At 49.7% G+C, this 6,761-nt stretch overlaps 1 pseudogene; it reads left to right on the top strand.

The window, feature by feature from the left end:
• The first annotated feature begins 2,231 nt into the window (after positions 1-2,231).
• On the top strand, positions 2,232-2,355 carry LOC138252482 (small nucleolar RNA SNORA35; annotated as a pseudogene).
• The last annotated feature ends 4,406 nt before the right edge of the window (positions 2,356-6,761 follow it).

Genomic DNA, 6,761 nt, shown 5'->3' with positions numbered 1-6,761 from the left:
TATGTTAGGGGGATATCTGTGTGTGCAGGTGACTATTACTGTGCATAATTATTAGGCAACTTAACAAAAAAATATATATACCCATTTCAATTATTTATTATTACCAGTGAAACCAATATAACATCTCAACAGTCACAAATATACATTTCTGACATTCAAAAACAAAACAAAAACAAATCAGTGACCAATATAGCCACCTTTCTTTGCAAGGACACTCAAAAGCCTGCCATCCATGGATTCTGTCAGTGTTTTTATCTGTTCACCATCAACATTGCGTGCAGCAGCAACCACAGCCTCCCAGACACTGTTCAGAGAGGTGTACTGTTTTCCCTCCTTGTAAATCTCACATTTGATGATGGACCACAGGTTCTCAATGGGGTTCAGATCAGGTGAACAAGGAGGCCATGTCATTAGATTTCCTTCTTTTATACCCTTTCTTGCCAGCCACGCTGTGGAGTACTTGGACGCGTGTGATGGAGCATTGTCCTGCATGAAAACCATGTTTTTCTTGAAGGATGCAGACTTCTTCCTGTACCACTGCTTGAAGAAGGTGTCTTCCAGGAACTGGCAGTAGGACTGGGAGTTGAGCTTGACTCCATCCTCAACCCGAAAAGGCCCCACAAGCTCATCTTTGATGATACCAGCCCAAACCAGTACTCCACCTCCACCTTGCTGGCGTCTGAGTCGGACTGGAGCTCTCTGCCCTTTACCAATCCAGCCACGGGCCTATCCATCTGGCCCATCAAGACTCACTCTCATTTCATCAGTCCATAAAACCTTAGAAAAATCAGTCTTGAGATATTTCTTGGCCCAGTCTTGACGTTTCAGCTTGTGTGTCTTGTTCAGTGGTGGTCGTCTTTCAGCCTTTCTTACCTTGGCCATGTCTCTGAGTATTGCACACCTTGTGCTTTTGGGCACTCCAGTGATGTTGCAGCTCTGAAATATGGCCAAACTGGTGGCAAGTGGCATCGTGGCAGCTGCACGCTTGACTTTTCTCAGTTCATGGGCAGTTATTTTGCGCCTTGGTTTTTCCACACGCTTCTTGCGACCCTGTTGACTATTTTGAATGAAACGCTTGATTGTTCGATGATCACGCTTCAGAAGCTTTGCAATTTTAAGAGTGCTGCATCCCTCTGCAAGATATCTCACTATTTTTGACTTTTCTGAGCCTGTCAAGTCCTTCTTTTGACCCATTTTGCCAAAGGAAAGGAAGTTGCCTAATAATTATGCACACCTGATATAGGGTGTTGATGTCATTAGACCACACCCCTTCTCATTACAGAGATGCACATCACCTAATATGCTTAATTGGTAGTAGGCTTTCGAGCCTATACAGCTTGGAGTAAGACAACATGCATAAAGAGGATGATGTGGTCAAAATACTCATTTGCCTAATAATTCTGCACTCCCTGTATTCTGACAGCTGCTTGTGTAGCGGGGATTTCCAGATGCATGTCATTTTGGGTCTAATTATGTTTTATGCAATACAGTTTATTTTGAAATAGCTGGTGGTTGTGTTTCCTTTGTGGTGTACTTACTGTGTCATGTGTGTTGTGCAAACACTTTAGACATTGCCTCTGGGATAAGCCTGACTGCTCGTGCCAAGCTACCAAGGGGTGAGCAGGGATTATCTTAGGTATGTAACTCCCTCGCCCTGACTAGAGTGGTAGGTTCTGTCTGGCTTAGGTGCATGCCGTAGCCCACCAGAAACCCCATTTCTAACAGGATCCCACTGGGAGAGAAGATAAGAAAGCTTAAAAATATGGATCAAGGAGTATCCTGAGTTGGCAGCTGCACTCTTCTGAATTCCTGAGTGCAAGGGTGCACCAAGGGGAGAGCTGGAGACTAAAGAAAACTAAAATGTCAATTAGAACTCATGATTTGCGATCTTGTTTTTCAGTTGAAAGTTTTTGGTTGTTATGTCACCACCTGAAGGAATAAAGATTTAAGGGCCAGATGTAGGAAGGCTTTTGCGCCTCGCAAACGGCGAAAAATGCCGTTTGCGAGGCGCAAAAGCCCTTACGCGATGCACAATTATAAATATTTATATGTAATGTAATGAATCACATTTTGCGAGTCGGTACCGACTCGCAAAATGTGATTCCGACTCGCAAATAGGAAGGGGTGTTCCCTTCCTATTTGCGACTGCATCGTGATGTAGAATTGATTTGCGACTGCGAAATCGGTCGCAAATCAACTCGCAGTTACCATCCACTTGAAGTGAATGGTAACTCATTCGCAAAAGGGAAGGGGTCCCCATGGGACCCCTTCCCCTTTGTGAATGCAAAAAAAAAAATTTTTTTTAGAGCAGGCGGTGGTCCTATGGACCACTGCCTACTCTGAAAAAAAACGAAACAAAAAGGTTTCGGTATTTTTTCTATTTGCAGCTCGTTTTCCTTTAAGGAAAACGGGCTGCAAAGAGAAAAAAAAAACTGCTTTATTGAAAAGCAGTCACGGACATGGTGGTCTGCTGTCTTGGGCAGGCCACCATCCCCTTGAGTGCCTAGACTCGCTATGGGGTCGCAAACTGCGACCCACCTCATAAATATTCATGAGGTGGGTCTTTGCGACCCCATAGCGAGTCGCAGAAGGAGTCTGAGACACCTTTCTACATTTCCTTTTGCGAGTTGCAAATTGCGAGTCGCTGGGACTCGCAATTTGCAACTCGCAAAAGGAAACCTACCTACATCTGGCCCTTAGTGTGGTTTATCTAGTGGTAGATTCAGATTCCCCCTTCTCCCTGCTGACAGTGGACCTGTCTGTAGTATACCTCAACTTTAATATCTATGTGGCTTCATGCTACCTCACCTCTCTTGACAGAAATGTTTACAAAGGCTCTGTTGTGCTGACCTTTTTCTCTGAATTATATAGATTTTAGAAAAGCTAGGCATCCAGATCTAATGATTAGGTAGGAACATGTGCATATGGATCTGATGCATCAAATGCTTTTTCTTCTTTTCTTCATTATCGCTACTGAAATATTGGTACTGTATACGCTGATCAACTTCAATATTGTGTGACGCATTAATTCTCCATTGGTGATCTTGTACATTTATACTATGATTTTGAGACTCATTTATGTAAGCTTGACTTTGAGTCTGAAATAAAGCCCTTTGAACTTTATTTGGTTTGTGAGATTTAATCTCAATTCTGAGATTTAAGCCCAATAGGTTGCACTGAAATCTTAATGGGGAGACCTAATGTATGTGTTCTCACCCTTTTTAACAGAGAAAGGAAAGAATCACCGGACTCCAGATTTAGAAATAGTGACCAGAGTCAGAACAGAGGATTACCAATAAGTAATTAGGGCATTAGAGCAGAACCACTTTAAGATAATAGTTTTCATTAATTAACAAAAAAAGAAATGTGAACAACATATGGCAGCAACATAAAAATATTTTTCTCTTCTGATGTGATTAACAGTTTTCCAGTAAAAAAAAAACTAAAGGGAACACATTTTTTGACCCCTATCCTAAAGCACTGATTTTCCAACACATTGCTGGAGCAGCTCTCGACAAGGAAAAGTAGTCTTTACACCAAAGAACTAAACTATCCAGATTCAAGAGCGTAGCTTGGTCAGTAAGACTGGGTAGGGTGAGCTTCAGATTTCCCAATAATCACGTGGTACATAGGCCCTCATTACAACCCTGTAGGTCGGTGATAAAGTGGCTGTAATGCCGCCAACAGGCTGGCTGTAAATGCTGCCAAATTATGACCATGGCGGAAGGAGCTCAGATAGACAGCCACTTTACCACAGTGACCGCCAGAGCAGAAACAACAGGCACCATGGCGGTAGCCGCCTACAGCCAGGCGGAAGTCAATGTTCCACCCACATTATTATGACAACCCAATCCGCCACATTTTCCGGTGCAGCACCAACGACATCAAAAGCCTGGCAGAAACAGAACACAGAAGTGAAAGGACTCACCATTGGAGACACAGGGAACAACCACGCCGCCATGGAGCCCGAGCTGCAAATATTTCCGATGATCTTCTATGTCCTGCTCCACCAAGAACACCAACAATGGCGAAGATGACCACAGTGAGTACAGCCACCCAGCACACAATGGAGGAGGAGGAAAAAAAGAGTGACACACACATGCAACACACACATGCAACACACACATGCCCTGTGCTTGGTCCTGGGGAGTGCAAGGCCACAGTCTCTCAAGTGGGTGACTTGCCCTCTGGCTCTGGAGGGGGCAACATGGCCTGTGCTCTTTGTCCTGGGGAGTGCAAGGCCACAGTCTCTCAAGTGGGTGACTTGCCCACTGGCTCTGGAGGGGGGAACATGCCCTGTGCTTGGTCCTGGGGAGTGCAAGGCCACAGTCTCTCAAGTGGGTGACATGCCCACATGCTCTGGAGGGAGCAACATGTTGTGTGCTTGGTCCTGGGGAGTGCAAGGCCACAGTCTCTCAAGTGGGTGACTTGTACACTGGCTCTGGAGGGGGCATCATGTCATGTGCTTGGTCCTGGGGAGTGCAAGGCCACAGTCTCTTAAGTGGGTGACATGCCCCCATGCTCTGGAGGGGGCAACATGCCCTGTACTTGGTCCTGGGGAGTGCAAGGCCACAGTCTCTCAAGTGGGTGAATTGCCCTCTGGCTCTGGAGGGGGCATGGTGCCCTGTGCTCTTCATCCTGGGGAGAATGGGGGGAGTTGGTGTCTTCTCCACTGGTTCTGGAGAGGGTATCGTGCCCTGAGCTCTTTATCTTGGGGAGGATGGGGTGAGTGGGTGTCTTCCCCACTGGTTCTGGAGGGGTCATCGTGCCCTGTGATCTTCATCCTTGGGAGGATGGGGTGAGTGGGTGTCTTCCCCACTGGTTCCGGAGGGGGCATCGTGCCCTGTGCTCTTCATCCTGGGGAGGATGGGGTGAGTGGGTGTATTCCCTACTGGTTCTGGAGGGGGCATCATGCCCTCTGATGCAGATCTTGGGAAGTGCAAGGTCACAGTCACTCAGCTGGGTGTCGTACCCACAGGATTTGCAGGGGGCAGGCCGCACAACAGCCCATGGAGGCAGGTCTACAGAATGTCCGCTGGCGTTGACGGCTGTTCAGTGGTGGCAGTGGTGGTGCTGCTGTTGCTGCTGGTAGTGGTGGGGGGAAGCTCCAGTCCATCCCCTGCAGCCTTGGACGGCTGTTCAGTGGTGGCAGTGGTGGTGCTGCTGCTGGCAGTGGTGGGGGAAGGCTCCAGCCCATCCCCTGCAGCCTCGGACAGCTGCCCACCGCTGGTGGTGGTGCTGCTGCTGGTGGTGGTTGTGGGGGGAAGCTCCAGCCCATCCCCTGCAGCCTCAGACGGCGGACAATGGTGGTGATGGCGCTGCTTCTGCTGGCGGTGGTTGTGGGGGGGAAGCTCCTGCCCATCCCCTGCAGCCTCGGAGGGCTGCACAACCATGGTTGGTTGTGGGGGCTCCGACTGAGTCCCAGCACCAGGCCTCTTGTCCTTCCTGCCTGCTGGTGCATGCCCCTTGCCCTTCTTGGCAGCAGCTGGAAATGGCTCCTTGCCCTTCCTGGCAGCAGCTGGGGATGGCTCCTTGTCCTTCCGGCCATCACTTGGGGCAGGCATCCTTTCCGTGAGGGAGCCTGGTGCCCTGGATCCTTTACCATCACGAGTTGCTGTGGACACTACTGGGCCCTTGGACTGTGTGGCTGAGGTGCTTGCCTGGGTTTTAGCTACCCTGGCCAGACGTGAAGGACAGGGAGGGAGCGGGACGGAAGAGGTCAATGGTGGACAAGAAAAACTTCTTAGGGACATTGAGACGGGGAGAGGGAGAAGGTATGGGAGTGGAGGAAGAGGGAGTGGTTGTGAGAGGTGTCTTTCTGCTGTGTTTGGGTGCATGGGCTGGATGTTGTTGTGAGGTGGATGGCTGTTAGGTGTCTGAGTGCTTGCGTTTGTGTACCTTGGGAGGGGGGGACAGACACAGTGGGATGGGACACAGGGGACGTGTGCATGGCTGTTGGGGTGGTATCTGCCAGTGAGGTGTGTGTTCTGATAGGTGTGGTGATTATGGCGGTTGTGGATGAGGATGTAGTGCATGCAGGTGAGTGTAGACGCAACTGGGAGGTGGAGGAGGAGGAGGACAGGGACACAGTGGAGGCAGTGGATGTTGGTATGTCTGCATCTGGATGGTGTTTGTGTGAATACCTGTGGGATCAAGTGCAGTGCTTGTGTATGCCTGTGCCACTCGTGTGTGATGTCTTGCGTGCATGCTGGTCTGCCTGTGTGCTTGGGATAGGTTGGGGTTGAGAGGAATGGGATTGGGTAGAGGAAGCTGGAGGGTGGAAACAGGGACAATGGCTGCCATCAGAAAGGAGGCCAGAGCCTGAATTGGTCTCTGTTGGGCCGCAAAGCCAGTGTGAATGCCCTCCAGAAATGCATTGGTCTGTTGCATTTGGGCTGCCAGCCCCTGGATGGCATTCACAATGGTTGACTGCCCAACAGAGATGGATCTCAGGAGGCCAATAGCCTCCTCACTCAGGGCAGCAGGGATAACTGGGACAGGGCCTGCGGTGCCTGGGGCGAAGGAGATGCCCACTTTCATGGGTGAACGGGCATAGGCAACTTGATGAGGGGCTGCTGGGATGACAATGCTGGTATGGGGGTGGCAGCTGTACATGTAGTTGTGGTGGGCACAGAGGTGTCTGCCACCACCAGGGAGCTTCCATCGGAGGAGGTATCTGTGTCCGAACTGTCCCCTCCAGTCTCCCCCATGGTGCTCCCCTCGACCTCCGTCCCACTGGTGCCCTCACAGTCAGTGGAATC

This window comes from Pleurodeles waltl, chromosome 8 (genome assembly GCF_031143425.1).
Source record: "Pleurodeles waltl isolate 20211129_DDA chromosome 8, aPleWal1.hap1.20221129, whole genome shotgun sequence".
Lineage (NCBI taxonomy): Eukaryota > Metazoa > Chordata > Amphibia > Caudata > Salamandridae > Pleurodeles > Pleurodeles waltl.
The sequence above is the reverse complement of the archived record's forward strand: the minus strand, read 5'-3'. Positions and strand labels throughout refer to the sequence as shown.